An 18663-nucleotide genomic window follows, 5' to 3' on the forward strand; every position below is an offset into this window, starting at 1 on the left:
AGCTTCAGATTTCCCTTCTGGCACACCCTTTCCCAGCCACGTCTTCTTCCCAAGCCCTCAAAGTCGGCCCAGTTTGATGGCATCATCCCGGATGTGTCTTTCTGGTTTTCACCCCAAGCCTCATCTCAGCTCCTACACAGATTATTTAGGAGCCCAAATCCTTGGTCCCTCTGACACACAGCTTGGCCTCATTCTGCCATTTCTGTAGCACAGGTGTCCCTAAGCCTTCCCTGTACCGCAGATAGACATCATTGAAGGAAGCTTTTTCACCCCAGGCACGTTTCCTGTTGTTGAAAACCTTAAACACTTCTCTTAGGGAGGAGAGACCCTCTCCGGGCAGTGGGATAGAATCGCCTGTGTGTGGCCAGATCATACGAAGTGATCATCTGGAAATGAGAGGGAAAGTGGGCCAAACATTGATCCCACCCAGACAGAGAAAGTTCCCTACAAGTTGATATCAGCGACGCCTCTGGACCCCAGATTTACTCACTCTGTGGTCCGTGAAGTCTCAACCCCACCCTTCGCCCACTGCCGCCCCTCCTGGCCTGCTTCCGCTCTTCCCCAGGGGCTCGGGGGCCGTCAGCAGTGGCTGGCTTGGGCTCATGGGGTCCCCCTCCCTCCTGCATTGTAGGTAGAGAGGAGGAGATGCAGGCATAGGAGGAAGAAGTGATGGTGGATTTCAACCTAGATGTTCCTGAAGATCGGTGGTTCCCGCACTGGGGAAGGATAGCCGTGCGGTCTGATGGCAGGGGCAGAATAGCTGAGCAGAGCAGCCGGTGGGGGAGGACTGAAGGAACCCACAGGTCCGTGGCGTTGTCTCTGTAACTGAGTGTATCAGCGCCTGGTCTGTGGTGGACCTGGGCTGCCGCCTTTTCAGAAGGTGGAACTTGCCTGCGAAGCTTCAGCTCACACATCCTACCCTTCTGCATACAGTCAGGCTTCATTTCTTCTCAGTGTGCATTTTAAGGTAGACATCGAGAAACTGGCTGCACAGCGTCTGCTCTGGAAATCCAGAGAAAGAATCCTTTAACTGCAAGGGCATGCTTGCCGTTACTGTCTTCTCAAGATCACTTCAGACTCTTAAGGGTGTGTGCGTCTGAAATTGTCACCAGGAGCCCCTAGCAAATGGAGGCTCGCAGAGTCAGTTGGACTTCTAAGGACACCCCCCATTCCAAGTTTGGAGTTGCTGGGTGGGATCAGTTTCATGGTAAGACGAAGACCCGGGCTCAGAAAACAAGCCAGTTGATTTGATTCGCCTTTCTTTCTCAAGATGCTGTTATTAAATTAAATAAAACCTAGAGCGCAGTTTAGATAACACATAGAAAACTCAACCAAGATAACGAAGCTGCTTTGGCGTTGTAGAGTATCGACTGCCCTGGTTTTCCTAGGATGCAGGACGTCCAGTGCTAAAACCTGGGAAGTCCCAGGCAACTGGGAGAAGTTGGTCACCCGAGCTTCAGGACTGACCAGCTTAACTGCTCTTTCATCTCCACGTGGCAATTTGCAAAGACAGCCCTAAATATATAAATAAGACTGAAATAGTAAAAAGCAAGCTGTCGGGCTTCCCTGGTGGCGCAGTGGTTAAGAACTCGCCTGCCGATGCAGGGGACACGGGTTCGAGCCCTGTTCCGGGAAGATCCCACATGCCGCGGAGCAACTGAGCCCGGGCGCCACAACTACTGAGCCTGTGCCCTAGAGCCCGTGCTCCACAACAAGAGAAGCCACCGCCATGAGGAGCACACGCACTGCAACGAAGAGTAGCCCCCGCTCGCCGCAACTAGAGAAAAGCCTGCGCGCAGCAACGAAGACCCAACACAGCCAAAAATAGACAAATAAAAATAAACACACTTTAAAAGTAAATAAATAAATAAAAAGCGAGCTGTTGACTTCTGCTGCTGCTCCGTGGCCTGTATTTTTTTGATTCTCGGAGAAAATTGTACAACTCCAAGACCTTTAAAAAGCCCTACCTGCTTAACTTTTCGGGGGGGAGACACGTCTTAGTGTCCCGAGGTTTTGTGACACTTTGCTGGTTTCTAGTCTGGGTGGGTGAAAGGCAGCCTGTTCTGAGATCCTTGAATTCCCTTTCTATGGACTTGAATGTGAGCCTTGGGGAGCACCTTGATAGAAAAATGGAGAGGATAATGAGAAGGAACTTGGACCTCGGGGCTGCACAGTTCAGCATCGCCACCCATTCATCTTCCGTGTCGAAGGAGCTGCCGTCGAGGGCACAGCTGAAATTCCTGCTGGCAAAGGTGTGGGGGGGGTGGTTCCTAAGTGGACTTGTAAGAGTTCTCTCTTGGCTGCAGGTCAAGCCAAGGACTTTATGGTGCCCGGACCAGGAGGGTTCTCCCAGCTTCCTCCTGAGCACACGTGGCAGGGGTGGACAGCCCACCTGGCTGACATGTGCTTGAGTTGCTCACACTTTTGAAATACTCCCGCCTGGATTTCTTTCCCATTCTGTATGTTGCCTGAGTTATAGCAGCAGCTGGGGTGCTGTCATTTCTCCCTGCCCTGCAGAACTGGGCTTTTCCTTCTTACAGGACATTCGTTCCTAATCAACTGCCTTAGACTCTCCGGCTCCACAAAGCCTTGGATTCTGCAGGTTGCTGACATTTCCTTGTTTTTCCCCCATGGACTTGAACTCTGAATTGTCATCGGAATGCTGATTGCAGTATGTTTCTAGTTTCAAAGTCAGGCAGAAAAATCCACTTGTTTACTGATACTGATGCCAAAATAACAAAAAGATGTGAGATGCTTTCCTAAGTAGGTATGCTTCTCAAAAGAAATAGTTAAATGTGAAAAGGAAGATACCATTTGTTGTAAGAACAACTCTTGCCTGTACCCACTGCTGGTAAGTGTCATTTAAAATAACAATCCTGGGAATTCCCTGGCAGTCCAGTTGTTAGGACTCTTCCGCTTTCACTGCCGAGGGCCCGTGTTCAATCCCTGGTCAGGGAGCTAGGATCCCACAAGCTGCAAGGTGCGGCCAAAAGTAAAAAAATAAAATAACACAATCCTCACATAAAATGGGGACGTTTTACTTGAGGATTGAGGATTCACTAAGAATCTGTCCCTTCAGCCCGCTGCACACCCGTGAAGGGAGACCCCTATCTCTTGAGGTGGTGAATTGAGTTACACTCGGAAAACCTCTCCCTTGTTTTCCCCAGAACATTGCAGAAGCCAGGCTACAGGGCTAGACAGACAGATTCCAAGCCCAGATTTCCAGATGTAGAAGCTTTGAGTCATGGAATGACTGATAACCCTGAGAGAGAAGTCAGGCCTCCCTTTCTTTCTGAGAAGATGCTGTCTGGCGTGTCCTGGCTGTGTCACACCGCGGCAGTCGACCTGCATCGTTCTGTGATGAATGATTACGGGATCTTGCTACCCCTGTAAAAGCCGCAGTGCCGGAAGCTGTCCTCGGTCTGTACGTTCCTCTCCAGTCTGGCTTCTTGTGTTTCTGGTCTGATGCTCGTCATGCAGGTGGACCTTCATGCCCTTTGTCCGCTGGAGGTACACCTGGTTCCCAGGCTGCCCGCCTGTCCTGGCACCTCTCGCATCTGTGCCGCTTCGTCTAGTGTAGCCTCACCGAGGGCAAGGACTGTGCCCAGTCCCCTGTCTGCCCAGGGCTAGCATGGGCTCAGCACACAGGCCCGCACGTAGGGGCCACGTGGCAGGGAGCACGGCTGCTCAGTAGCTTCATGTCAAGTCTGTGCTCCTAGGGGCCTGGGCTCCAAACCTGTCCTTGGTGATCCTGGCTCTGCTTTAAAAATTCTGGTGAGACTGAGACGGAGGAAGCCACCCACATAGCACAACTAGACCTCCCTAAGAATAGATTAGCTTACGTCGGGGTCGGAAGAGAGCACACACGCAAGTGGCATGATACGGATGCCATAAAATCTTAGAAGAGTGTTGGAACCAGAACAATCCATGTAGAGGAGGTTAGGAAAACATGTAGGTATCAGGGAGCAAAGGTCTGCAGCTTTATGGCAACAGATGAGCACTTCTGTTCTCTAGTCTCACTGCCTGTTTAGACAAGTGGGAAAGGGTTTGTAAGCGGTACATCGGGCCGCGACAAGTACATCGGACCGCGACAGGTGTTTCTGCAAGAGCTTCTCAGATGGCAGGAGACAGCTCTGAGAAGCACCGAAGATCCCAAGTGTGTCTCCTGCTTCTGGGCCTGAAGGGATAAGCCCTGTGTGCGGGGCTTTGTCGAGGATGGGACAGAGGCTCACGTCCTTCAGTCTCCAGCGTTCTCTGCTTCCCCAGAAGCAACCATAGGCCCTTTATCCAAACGGATCGGTTTCGGGGCAGACCTGGCCTTTCAAGCCAGTGTTGTGGGAATCACCTCAAGGATCTGGAGGTGTTGATTTGTGCACCTCAAGGCGTACTGAATGCTCTGCCTTTTCCAGGGCAGGAACCGAGGCAGCTTATAGCAGGCGCTTGATGGGAGAGTGTATTCTTAAATACACCCCTCTCTAGTCAACGTAGGAGCATAGGCTCTTATGTTTATACACACGTGGCTCTGGGCGGAACTTCATTCAGTGTGTTTTATCTACAGAATGCGATCAAGGTGTGTTGCATCTCTGGCCTCCCAAACTTCATTACCTCCTTCCGTCTTATAGTTCCTTCCTTCCTTGCTTGATTTCCAAGGCGTTCCGTCAGCTTCCCCCTCCCCACCCCCCGAGTCGATACCTTCTGGTTGCAGGTGGACAGAAGCAGCCATGGACCAGGCCCCCTTATTTGTGGTTTCAGCTCCTGGCATGGCCCCATCCCCGCCGTGGCAGCCTGGAGGTGCCCCTGTGGAGCCCTGGGACTGGGCGGCTCCCTGGAATCAGGAGGCCCCTTTCAAGGCGATTGCTCTGCTGGCCTCTCTTTCTCCACCGTAGTCCCTGGGAATTCATCAGGAAGACCTCAGAGGTCACAGCTAGAGAGACGACTTCCCGACCCCTACCTGTCCTGAACTTTCAGAACTGCGTGTCTGCTCGTTTCTCCTAGAGTGGTACCTGCCCATCGCGTTCCCCAAAACCTGTCTGCACAGTGCGGAGAAGAGCAGGTCTTCCCATGATCCCTCACTTGTAATTCACGTCACACGTTGATTTCCGTCCCTGCACTTGTTTCTTTTAGACATTCCGTGCGGAGAGGATTCCCGCTTCACTTCAGACGGCGTCCTTGCTCCCTAGCAGGCCCCTCCGGGCCTCACCTGCTCCCTCAGTCTCCCGCCATCCCTCCTCCACAGCTCTGGTTTTCTTTTAGTTCCTGGCACTGGCCATGTTTTGGGGGCTCCAGGTCCTAACAGATGCCGTGGCTGCCACCAGCAATGTTCTTTCCTGCCCCCTCCTGGTGGTGTCTTACATGTCACTTCCTCCCGGAAGCCTCCTCCCCTGCTAGGCAGGCCTGTGTGGGCACCGCTGCTGAGTGCCCGCACCTTACCCTCTGGCTCATTTCCCTGTTCCCTTGCCTTATTTCATGGCCCCGATTCTCCCCCAAAACTGGGAGCTCCTCGGAGCCGGAGACATTCTGGGTCCTGTTGCCGGCGTTGCCTTCACATTGAGCCAGTGCTGTTTTGTCGAAAGAGTGAAAGAATGATGGCACGATTAGCCGAACGCGTGGCCTGTCCTCACACCTGTAGGCCTGCAGTTCTGAAACTGTAGAAAAGGAAGCCGCCATGTGATGTTTTTAAGCCACAGAAAAGTGTCACGGTCACTTCCAGGCTCCATTTCTGCAGAATGAAGAGCAGGTCGCCAAGGCTGGGCAGGAGTTTGAGATGTTTTTTGGTTTTGTTTTGCTCTATTTGTAGTAAAACACACATCACATAAAATTTGCCATCTTCACCATTTTTAAGCAGATAGTTGAGGAGTGATGAGGCCATTCACAGTGTCGTGCAACCGTCACCACCGTCCATTTCCGATACTTTTTCATTTTGCAAAACTGAAGCTCTGTCCCCATCAAACGCTGACTCTGAATTCCCCCTCCTCCAGCCACCCTTCTACCTTCTGTTTCTATGAATTTGACTACTCTGAGTACCTCATAGGAGTGGAATCATGTAGTGTGTATCTTTTTGTGATTGGCTTATTTCACTTAGCATCCTGTCTTGAAGGTTCATCTGTGTTGTAGCATTTCCTCCCTTTTTAAGGCCGAATAATATTCCATTGTATATACATACAATACCATTGGACGTATACAGTCCAGGGATTCAACCAACCGCAGATCGAAAACATTCGGGAAAAAAATTCCAGAGAGTTCCAGAAAACAAAATTTGAATTTCTCGCCTGCCAGCAGCTGTTTATACAGCACTTACATCGTATTGGGCATTATGAGCAATCTAGAGCTGACTCAAAGTGCACAGGAGGATATGTGTAGGTTATATGCACATACTGTGCCGTCCTATACAAGGGACTTGAGCATCTGCGGATTTTGGTGTCCATCGGGGTCCTGGCACTAGTTCCAGGTATACATACCGCATTCTGTGTATCCATTTGTTGGATGGACACTTGGGCTGTTTCCTCCTCTTAACTATTGTGAATGATGCTGCTGTGAGCACAGGTGTACAAATACCTCTCTGGAGCTTGAGGTTTTAATGTAAAAACTACAGTGTGGGAGAACTACTGAGAATGGCTGAATTTAAAGATGCCCAGCATTAATGAGGGCCCTGGATGAGAAATAGCACAGAGAGATCGCTAGGCCCAGTCATGAGCATGGTGGGTTCTGGAGGATTCATAACCTGAATGATGGTCTGGAATCCACGTGGCATGCAAACACCCACCCAGCCCTGCCCACATGGGCCATGGGCTCTCTCTGTGTTTGCCAAGTGCCCTCCAGAGGTGAGGGAGGCTGTCCCTCTCTGCTCTTTAGGTGACCTGGGAAATATTTTTGGCATTCATCCAGCAAGTTTCAGATAGTATGATAAATTATTTCTCCCGTATATCAATGATTTCAAACCCATGGAATGATACTGCCACAGTAGTATAAATATTTTCAGGGAATAGCTACAAGGTTTTTTTGTTTGTTTTGTTTGTTTGTTATTTTTGTTTGTTTTTTTTTGCGGTACGCGGGCCTCTCACTGTTGTGGCCTCTCCCGTTGCGGAGCACAGGCTCCGGACGCGCAGGCTCAGTGGCCATGGTTCACGGGCCCAGCCGCTCCACGGCATGTGGGATCTTCCCGGACCGGGGCACGAACCCGTGTCCCCTGCATCGGCAGGCGGACTCTCAACCAGTGCGCCACCAGGGAAGCCCCTAGCTACAAATTTTGTTAGAAAAAGATGACTACTGAAAAACTCATACCTATTACACATACACAAAAATGTTAGAATCTTTATCAAACTCTTATTTCTGCCCTGAGGAATTCCTTGTTTATTTTAGGTAGCCCTTGGGCTTTGAAAGTGTTTAGATTGATGGTTAAAATGGCCAAAATGCAGGCTCACCATAGTACACGTCTTGATGTTGAGAACAGAGTGACCATAAGTAGGGTGAGATCAGACAAAGTTTTCCTATCTGTATAGAAATTAAACCACCAGGTAGCCTAGACCCTACCTAACTTAAAAATTTTTCTACATTGAAAAATTCTTCTGCCTTCTTGCTTTTCAAAAAAAAAAAAAAAGTATATATATGTTTTTATAACTGTACAGAGTTAACCGTGTAGCTTGTGGATCTGAGTAAAGCTTCCAGAGGAGTCCTTGGAATATCGTCTTATCAGTACGCAGCATGATGCTTCATCCTTGTACCCAATCTGTATCACTTGGTTTTCCATTTCAGGCCTTTTGAGGGTTACTAATTATGGCCGGAAATTCTTGCGAAAGGTAAATAAATCAAACCCGTCCGTTTTCTTCACTGACGGCAAGTCGCTCCGGAGAACTCTCAGTGAGAGAGATCGGACGTGGGGGACAGTGCGGGAATATTCTTTTTCCCTGTTGCCAAGAAATGGAATTTCATTATTTGTAAGTATGTGCTTCTCCGGTTCTAACCTGGTTGCCGGCTGGTTGCTACAGTGTTGGGAAGGAAGGAGAGGCGGAGACGGGGAGACCTGCTTCTTCTCAGGTGTGCCTGTGGCCCCAGATGGAAACCAGTCAAGGTGCGATTGATGTTCATTAAGTGCTTGTCAAAACTGAAAAATCTTCTAATCAACAGCCGTCTAGCCACGGCCCCGCCGATGGCTGGGAGTACCGCCTCTGCCGCAGCGGCTGTTTGCCTGTTACAACTCTAGGCTAAAACTCCGCTGATGATTACATTAGGCTAAGCTGCGAAGTAAATGAACCATATCTTATTTAGGTGCCACGAGCTTCAGTGTAGTCCTGCCCCGCAGGGAACTTGATAGCGTTTTATGGCTTTAAAATTAGTGTAGCTTCCCATTTGCTGTAGGGTGCTTGCCTGTTATGCCTTTGAACTCAATAAGCAAAGGGAAGGGGGCCTTTTGTTTTTCTCCCTTATTTTTCTCCCTTGCATGTTAGCAATTTTGTTTTGCATCTTTTCCAGACGGCATTTTGCAATAAAAATGTCTGACTACCCTGTACATGCCTCCCCCACCAAAAAAAAGAAAAGAAAAGAAAAGAAAAAGGAGGAGGGGGGAGAAAAAGAAGAAGAAAAATGTAGAAAATGTCACGCGTTTGCAGAGGACAGTTTTTTTTTTTCCTATGCTGTGAGGTGAAAACTAGCTTTGCAGGTCACCCCCGTGGCTCATCCTGTCGGAATGGCCACCCCCGGTGGGGATGCTGCCCGCACTTCGGGAAATGCCCACATAAAATCAGAGGGCAAGTATTTCAGTATTTTTATTAGACAAGAGCAGTAGAGCCAGCATTTCTAAAGGGCTTTGGCATTCTTTCAAGCTCTTTGTATATTGTCTCAGTTAATCGGGACAACGATCTCATGAGGCAAGAACTATTAACACCCTTATTTTTCAAGATGTGGACATCGGGACCCAGACTGGTTAAATAGCATGGCCCAAGCCCACAACTCCTGACAGGCAGAGGCTCCCAGGCACTCTCGCTCTGAGGCCATCCTCTGGCCCGGAGGAGGCTAACTTTGTTTTCTGTGGACATCCATCCTTGGTTTAGGAAACCAGAAAACTATGTTAATCAGTGACCTGACTGCTATTCATTTGAAATGAATCTGATCATACTACAAGGTGAACCACCTTGGCGGGCAGTTAAGTAGTGTTAGGAAAACAGAATCACTCCTAAAATAGCAATGCATCGGGAAAAAAAAAAAATAATGAGACTTCCAGACAGGCCTAGTGAAAGTTTTGAAATTAGAAGAAGTACTTAAGTTTTGTGATGGGCAAAAACTGAAGTGGGAATTTTCCTGTCCTGTGTTGGGCCAAATGGTAGAAGAAAAGGCTTAGCGATCATTAGTGTCCTCTGAAGACAGACGTGTGTGCTCTTCTTCTGTCTTAAAAGTCTGTTTCTTCCCGCTAGGAAATCTCTTGTCGCCATCCCTTCCTTTAGGCACTGCTTTAAGTGGTGTCCCTATGCTTCTACTCCTTCCCATTCCGTTGCAGTGTCTGAGTTGCTTTCCCGAGTGTATAAATCCTACTTCTTCATTTCTTCAGTAAGAAGTCACTGTGTGTCTGTCTTGCGTCAGACACTTGCTTGGTGCTGGGGATACTGTCCCTGCCCTCACAGAGCTCACAGATACTAAATAAGTATACCAATAAACATTTTGTAAAAATGTTTTAAAAATCGCCACAACAGTGAGAGACCCGCGTACCACAAATCAAAACAAAACAAAAAAATCTGTTTCTTTAAGTGCTTCATGTTCTAGCAAATTCATCCCAAGAAATCTGAAGTTTTAAAGTGGTTCAGATAGAGCTAATTATAATTATGGTGAACATTCCTACATAACTCAGAATTTCCAGGATCTAACTACTGGTCCAGTTGTTTCAAGCCATATTTAATTATTAAAAGAGTCGTGGAGCCAGGGAATGGGGCTGGCTCCTTGTAGTTTATTGCTGTGAACTCTCACTCATGCGTGCCTCTGGGAGAGACCTGCCTGCATATCCAACACACTGCTGTTGTATAGGCTAGGTCTGAGCACGCATGGGCTACAACTGGGTAATGTTCAATTTAACCTAAAATGAGAAAAATCTTTCTTGCAGTGTGAAGCTCAATATACTGGGTCAGTCAAGGCAGATACAATCAAGAAGGAAAGGTATATTCATAATTCAACGTAGAATTTCCTGCTATTTTGATATATATTATATTAACCTGTTCCCCCTGGGCTAATGTTGGACTTGAGCCCACATGTGTTGGATGCCAGCGCTTTGAGCACATGCACCGGAGAGGTTTGCCCTGCTTCAGTGGTGTTGAGCTCCCTGTGGAAGCGAACGGTGCCACCACGGATCCCTCACGACGCTTCACCAACCTTTTCCGTTACCACCTCTTAGGTAGTTACCCAGGCCCAGTAAAGCCTTGGTTCAGAATCAGGTGTCCTAAGCGTTGCCTTTGCCTCAGACGCCATTTGACATCCAATTTGCCAGGTATCTTCTTCCTGCGGTGGCCACAGGTCACGTTGACATCCGCTGGTCAAGTGGTCTTTCCGAAGCAGCTCCAGAAGTGAAACAGCGGAATTCTGTTGGCTGTCTTTGGGAAAGCAGACTGATTCTCATAAGGTTTTTCTCTTGAAGCTGCCTGCTTCCTTTGCTATTGTAACTGTGATCCTTTGGAGAGAAGGAGAAATCGTCTTCTTTGAGGGATGTGATCTGAAAGGATGTGGCCGGAGGATTTCGCATAGTTTTACGATACTATTTTCATAGTGTTTTTAGGGTATTACTTTCCTCTGTGCCTGTGACTATATATGAGGCTATTGTTTATTATTCATCCATGTCGGACTTAAGCGTTTGCTTGGTCTCTTTGAAGGGATGGTATTATGTATGTCTTTATAGATGAGTTTCCTTTGAAAATAGTATTAAGTGGAGTTTGGGAATAGCAGTGCATCTGACAATGGCTTCTCTTACATCTTTTTTTTGAGCCCAGAAGTAAGGGTTTTAAAAAACAGAATTTATATAAACTACCGTTCCTCTTGAACCTGGACACATTCATGAAGTGGAGTGAAAATAGGGAAGACTGAGTTCTTCCTCTCCTCCAGGAGAAGACAGACATATCTGCAGACCATTTCTAATATCTGCACAGCTCAGGCTGCAGTGCTCCTCCCCTAGCTGTGTGCATAAAATCACACACACAGAGCCCTTGGCTGTTTTGTGAACATCAAGCTAGACTAGTGGGTGTCAAACCTTTTGGCCTTAGGGCCCTTTTACCTTCCTAAAAACTGAAGAATCTGAAAGAGCTTTTGTTTCTGTGGATTATATCTATTGATGTTTATCATGGGAGAAATGACTGAGAAAGCATTTAATATTCATATAATTCATTTAAAATAATAACCTATCCATTACATATTATTCCATAAATAACATTTTTTTAATGAAAAAGATACTTTCCAAAACGAAAGGAAATCATAAGCAGGGTAGCATTGTGCTCCATTTTTTTCAAAGCTCTTTGATTTCAGTTCAGAAAGTTAGACCATCATTTCTACTTCTGCCTTCAGTCTGTTGAGACATGTCGTTTTGGTTAAAGTATGTGAAGAGGCTCTCACAGAGAGATTTAGTTGGAAGAGGAAGGAGTATTTTTTATTTTAAGTGTGCTTTTCTGAAAATTTATTTGTTTGAGGTATAGCTGATTTGCAATGTTATGTTACTTTCTGCTGTACAGCAAAGTGATTCAGTTATACATACATATACATTCTTTTTCATATTCTTTTCCCTTATGGTTTATTATAGGATATTGAATATAGTTCCCTTTGCTGTACAGTAGGACCTTGCTGTTTATCCATCCTATATATAATGGTTTGCATCTGCTAACCCCAAACTCCCAATCCATCCCTCCCCCTTGGCAGCCACAAGTCTGTTCTCTATGTCTGTGAGTCTGTTTCTGTTTTGTAGATAAGTTCATTTGTGTCATAGTTTAGATTCCACATATAAGTGATATCATATGGTATTTGTCTTTCTCTGTCTGACTTACTTCACTTAGCATGATAATCTCTCGGTCCATCCATGTGGCTACAAATGGCATTATTTCATTCTTTTTAATGGCTGAGTAGTATTCCATTGTATACACGTACCACATCTTCTTTATCCATTCACCTGTCGATGGACATTTAGGTTGCTTCTGTGTCTTGGCTGTTGTAAACAATGCTGCAGTGAACAGTGGGGTGCATGTATCTTTTTGGATTAGAGTTTTTGTCTTTTCTGGGTATACGCCCAGGAGTGGGATTGCTGGATCATATGGCAACTCTATTTTTAGTTTTTGGAGGAAGCTCCGAACTGTTTACCGTAGTGGTAGCACCAGGTTGCATTTCCACCAACAGTGGAGGAGGGTTGAGGAGTATTTTAATAGCCATTTCAGATTATTCAGCTCATGCATGTTCTTCTTGGATACTACACTAAAACTTGACATGTGACAGTTCATTAAAGCTTAGGAATTCAGTGAAATTTTCCTTCTCTGCTGCATTACATCCAGTGACCTGTCTTGCACTTTGAATGATCTTGTATCCATGCATGTGACACACCATGTGTCAGTCATTTCAAAAAGCTTGTTTAACTGAGGTATGCAGATTTCCAAATGGTGATACTTTTCATCAAGTAATACCCCAAAATCACATTCATTAATATCACCACCAGTCTTGTCAGAAAAGTCTCCAGGTATTTGGAAGGTGTCATGGTGAGAGACACAAGTTTTCGAAATTCTCATTGTTGCTGGAAAGCTCAGATTCTCTCACTGGCCACAAATACTGTCAGCTGCTTTCCTTACAGTACAAACACGAGAAAAGTACTTGTTCTTTTTCAAGAAAATTTCCACCACATACCCAAGACCGAATAAGCATAGTTAATGTCTGACATAGTCATTCTTTCAAGTTGAAGTGTTGTCCCAGCAAACAAATGACGAATTCAGCTTGTGAATGAAACACTCAGGGAAGAGCTTTCCTGTGTAGGGTGGTCAGCCCTCGCGGCGCAGCACAAACACTTAAGTACACTTGCCGCGGCATCACCTGGGAAATTTAAAAGCTCAAAGGTTAGAATTTTTTTAATCAGTAGGTTTTTTGTGGTTTTTTTTCTTGGTTTATTAAGAACATACTTTGTTATCTAAAGTTAGCCAGTATTCTTCAAAATATGATTTTGAATGGCTGTAAATTATCACATAATTCAGGGCTTCCCTGGTGGCGCAGTGGTTCAGAGTCCGCCTGCCGATGCAGGGGATGCCGGTTCGTGCCCCAGTCCGGGAAGATCCCACATGCCGTGGAGCGGCTGGGCCCGTGAGCCATGGCCGCTGAGCCTGCACGTCCGGAGCCTGTGCTCCGCAAAGGGAGAGGCCACAACAGTGAGAGGCCCGCGTACCAGAAAAAATAATAATAATAAAAATAAATAAATAAATTATCACGTAATTCAAAATATTTGTCATGGGCATTTAGGTGCTTGCTTATCCTTACCATTATCTAACTTCAGTGAAAATTCTTGAACTCAATTTTGTCGTATCTTTGAACCTTAGAATTATTACCTAGAAGGGAAATTCCTGGGGGAAAAATGTGGCCATTTTTTCAGGCTCTTGATTTAACAGTGAATATCCTTCTGTTAGCAAGATATGTGAGTGTTCTTATAACACCAACTCTGGTTCGGTATTCTCTTAAGTTCCTCTATTTTCTGCTTTACAGTTACGGGAAATTAAAATGTTGAAGTGTTAATGTAAAATGAGTTCAGACCAATAAAATCAAAGGAAATACAAAACAAAAAGAAAACATCCTTAGGTGAAACTTTTTTGTTTTTTGTTGTTTGTATTTAGAGAGCGTGACAATCAGTAAAATACTGACAGGGTACAAAGTACAACGTGGTTGCCATTGCCTTGACTCGTGTTGAGGGGTCAGCGATATTTATTACCCACATCGCTTTTGCACCATCGAAGCAAATTTCAACAGAGGGAAAAAGCAAACTATGTCTTGGGGTTGTTTTGAAAATAGTGTCGAACTCATGAAGCCCCTGATAGGGCGTTGAGGGCCACACTTTGAGGACTGCTGAACTTAGGTTATGCACAGAGAAAACACGTGACTAGATTAGCCGTGGCAAAAAGACCAAGGCAAGCATCAGTATGTCCTAACAGTTACCTCACTTAGACAAAATATTAGATAGTAATAGAAAATAATTAATTTCTCAACATTTATGTACAGTTAGCAACCAGAGCTTATTGAGAAAACCTAATTGGAACAAAGATTTCTGTAACTTTTCCAGCATTTAATTATGGGAATGAAGAATCTTTATACCTTTAAAAAGTATATGTTAAAACTGGAGCAATGTTGATTGCATTTCAAAGCTGTGTGTTTTATGCTGATGATCTAATCTTGAGATGCCAGTCACATCATTGATGCGTTTGGGTTTAGCTTTAAGATCTTGTTAACTGCTTTTTGGTACCCTATGAACACACGAAGCAAACCATCTTTCACCAGACAGCCAAAGGTAACAAAGGGATGGGAGGCAGTAAGAATCAATATAGTAAGAGTATTTTTAGGGACTATTGATGGATTGCTGTATTTTGAGCTTAACCTCAAGTGCCAATGCCCCAGAGCTGACTAAGATGAACTCACCATTTACTGAGAACTGTAGGCCGTCACGCACACAGAGGGCTCTGGGATGGGCAAGACGAGCCCCACACGTCGTTCCCTTGGCCGTCTGGGGAGAACTCCGGTGGGGTGTTTTTAGGAGCATCGTGCGGCATCTTGATGAGGACTTGGTACCACTCTAATTGCCGGAGCTGAGTGCCATCCGGTGATGACCTCCCAGTCCTGGTAATGGGTAACTGTGAGATTTTAGGACAACAGCGTGACAGCAGCCAACCCGTTAATTCTCGAATCTGGAGGGATCTGGTTACACCCACCGAGGCACTCAGGACTCCACGCCCTCTCCCAAGGCAGCCCCGCCCGCCGAAGGTGGGAGCCACACTGAGCTGTGCTTCTGTCAGCAAGCTGAAAGCTGTGGGTCCCTGACACGGCTCTCCATTGCTAGCAGGTTCCTCTCACTGCACCTCATTTGCATCTGGGACATCAATTAGCATGTTTGTTGAGGCTAATTGAATGAAACTCAATCATAGCTCTTAATTGCTTGACTATGTGAAAAGAAATCACATTAATGCAGCTAATTAAGTGTACGGCAATAGATGCAACATAATTAGGAGGAAAATGTAAAAAACAAGGGATGGCAAAGGTGCCGGAGCGGGGTGGCAGGGGGACGCTGTGCTGGGTCCTGGAGCTTCATCCACGCGGTCGGGGACGGGTCCCTCTCTCCGGCGCCTGCTTGCAAAAAATAATCCACGAGGTGAGCATGGACAACTTGAGAAGAAAAATGCAAATAGGTTTGCAATTACTACTTTTTCAAGCTGTTGAGGGGCAGGAGATAGCACCTCTGGGGGGCCTGGCTCTTGAGTGGGCCCCGGGGACTTGTTAAGTGCTGTTTAAAAGTACTTGGCTTTGAATTACCCTCATGCCTTGTTAAAGGGTTTTTTCCCCTTTTATCCTCGATCAGCATTTTCTGCAAGGAACACGGAGAGGGGTTGTATCTGTAACGTTTGCATATCAAAATCAAGCTCGCTGGCTTTATTTCCCCCTGCACGGTCCCTACCTCGGACCATCAGGCTGCGCGTCCCACTTCTGAGGAGGCGACATTGTTTGGTGGTTGTAGCTTTAATTCCTCAAGTACCAAGCTGGGGAGAAATGAAAAGGGTAGTTCTTTCAAAAACGGAAAACTCAGTGTTGTTTCTCTTGGGAGAAGCTAGAAGCCTCAGGCTCACGTATCCACCTGTTTCTGAAAGACTTTTATGGATTAGGAAATGGGTCTTGTCACATTTTTATAAATTTTAGTGAATTGCCAGACTTATATTCTGATTTTCTTAAGAACTGGTTCTTCTGCACTTTCAATGCCTAACTCAGGCAGGAAAACAGATCCCCCAGCCCATGCTGAGCCAAAGATAAATGGGTTCTGTCGCCGCGTTCAAATCCAGAGAGCCAGCACTTGGTACGTTTCTATAATAATTTTAAATAAAATATCCTGGTTATTGTATGTTAAAACATGCCTATTAAAAAAGAGACCACGCTGAGGCTTAGTCACTCTCTGATTAGCCTCATTTTAGAGCCCATAAGCCATAAATGCTCAATTACACTCCTGTTATTGTATTTTAATTTGTTAAGAATTGGCATTAAAGAAAAAAGTTGTAGCAAGTTGATATTTTTAAAGGAGTAACTATGCAAGAAGGAATTCATTATTTACAAGCATTAACTTTGGTTTTGAAACTTGGGTTTGCCTATTTGGAGTAAATGTTAATGGAAGTAAATGAAAGATGCTTAAGAACAACCTTTTTTTTTTTAAATAACCTTGACCCTTGGTCCTGTACTAACCAAAAGCCACTTCCTTCTTCCGTGTGCTTTTTGTTGGCCATCCTCGTGGTGAGCTTGGTCATGAGGCTTCTACATTTCTTTCGGTCCGCTTTATCCTTTAGCCTAATTTAATGATAATAACTTTCTTTCCATCCTTTGTCCTCATCCTTTCAAAACCACAACTTTTTTCATAGTAGATTATATTTGCGGCAGGGGGCGGGGGGGAGGGGTAGTCGAAGCATCTTGCCTTTCAAGTGGAGTCTTTAGTCTGTTCCCAGCTAGACACAGCCCACCCCTTCTCCAAACCTGTGATGACCCTCCTCCTAGATGCCCGTGGCCGACCCCGGCAGATGTCCCTCCCTAAGCTGCCCTGGGAGATTAAATGCACAGCTGGGCAGCCCAGGGTGCATCAGCACCTCTGCTCCTGGCTTCCCCGGCTGACAGCATACGTGCCGGTGCAGATGCTTCTCTCTGGATGGTTTGTCATTGCTGAGGAAGGCCCAGCCTCGCCCCTCCCTGGAGGAGCTGATCTGAATTTGCCCCTACTTGGTGCAGCTTCTGATCCTTTGTTTGTCTTCAGTCCCACGTTCCTCCTGATTCTAGCCTCAGCTTTTTGACCTTGAGCTCTGCACTAAGAATTGACCGTTTGAGGTCTGTCCTTAGGAAGTCACCCTGGATGCTGCGTCATCATCTCCTGGGCTGGTGCTTGGTGAACCTTCCAGGGTTCTGTAATCTCCATCACAAGGCCCCTGTTCACGTTATGGAGTTTCTCTTCCAGCCCTTCCTCCTGTGTTGAGAATTCTCCCACTCCCTTTCCTGAGTCTGGGGTGGCTCCCATGCGGCCACAAGTCCAACTGCTTGGGTTTCAGGTGAGGTCTGACACTCAGAGCTGGCCCTCCCTCCTACAGATGCTGGAGGGAGGACAGTTCTCTCTGTCCCGTACGGTCCCAGCGACCCATATGCGGGTTCTTCCCCCTGTGTTGGAATCTAGTACTTTGAGTTCCTTTTTGTGCCATAACTTCTGTCAGCAAACTTCCTACTTGTGGTTAAACCAGTGACTGCTTCTCAACCCCTTCACCTTATGGAATATGGACATTGTCTTGCAATTAAAAGAAGCCACTGGAGTCCTTCTCTTGGCTTCCCTAGCACCTTCTGTGCCCCCTGAAGCTTCTCCCGTTCACCTGGACTGACTTTCCTCGTCCTGCAGGCTGAGGCCTCTGACCCGTGCGCTTTGCCGGTAGACCTTCATCTAGTTCTCTCTCTGTATCTGTTGACTCTGTTGATTGGCAGTTATAAGGAAACAGCTCGCTTCTCCAAACTCCCTGGGTCGCTTGCAGTCGCACACCGGATTGTTTGGCAGTTCTTCTAAAATAGATTGACGTGAACTCTACTGTTTATAATCAATACAGATTTATTGGTCTTTTCCCTTTATATCCTAAAAGGAATCCACTGAGATTCTGCCAAGGAAGGAATCTGTTTATTTCATTTCCTGATTAGTCTTAAAACACTTGAAATATTATTTACCCAAGAGTGATTTAGATTGTATCCTTTCTTCATGTGTGATGTTGGTTTAATGATATATCTGCAGAGACAGGGGTGTTCATTGCCCCCCCCAAAATGTATGAAAGGGTCAATAACTCCTCTAATTTGTCAAGAGGCCCCTCACTCTGGCTCTCAGTTGTCTTCTCTTTCCCCACCCAACAGCCGATTCTTAAGTATTGTTTTCCTCCATATTGAATTAGGTGACGGCACAAAGAATTCCCTGTGTACCTAGACTTCCCTGTAGTTCCGTGATAACTGCTAGTCATTGACCTCCAAAGTGTAGACAAAAGCAAGATACTCTTTCTGAGTACAGTGAATCACTTGGAGAAACATAATGCTTGAGTAAAAGTAATGTGCCTTCTTTTTTAGCATCCGGCTCTTGTGACCTCCGTGTGTTTTCAGCACCGTACCACTGACCCCCTCAGACATCTTCCTGAACAAAATGCTTGACCTCTTACTTAGAGTTTTCACCTGAGTTCCCACCAGACAACTTCAGTCTTACATAGATGTCTAATGGTATTGCTCTCGGAGACAAAAAGGTTATTACAAAATAGTTCCTACTCCATGGAATTTTACCCAAAACTTACAGGAAGAGCCCAGGTTCCTAATGTACCATCTAATGTGCAGCAGCTCACAAAATAGGATTTCATGTCCGTACTGGTGTCTCATCCTCCTGGGTAGAAGGCATCGACTGTGTCTCCTGTATTTCCAGGGCCTGGGTTA

The 18663-nt window shown here is 46.1% G+C and overlaps 1 protein-coding gene across 4 annotated transcripts in view; it reads left to right on the top strand.

The window, feature by feature from the left end:
* The window catches only part of AGAP1 (ArfGAP with GTPase domain, ankyrin repeat and PH domain 1), a 558850-nt gene that overhangs the window by 361621 nt on the left and 178566 nt on the right, over window positions 1-18663 (top strand). The gene's annotated exons all lie outside the window — the stretch shown is intronic.

Source organism: Leucopleurus acutus (genome assembly GCF_964270905.1).
Source record: "Leucopleurus acutus genome assembly, chromosome: 6".
In the NCBI taxonomy this organism is placed as follows: domain Eukaryota; kingdom Metazoa; phylum Chordata; class Mammalia; order Artiodactyla; family Delphinidae; genus Leucopleurus; species Leucopleurus acutus.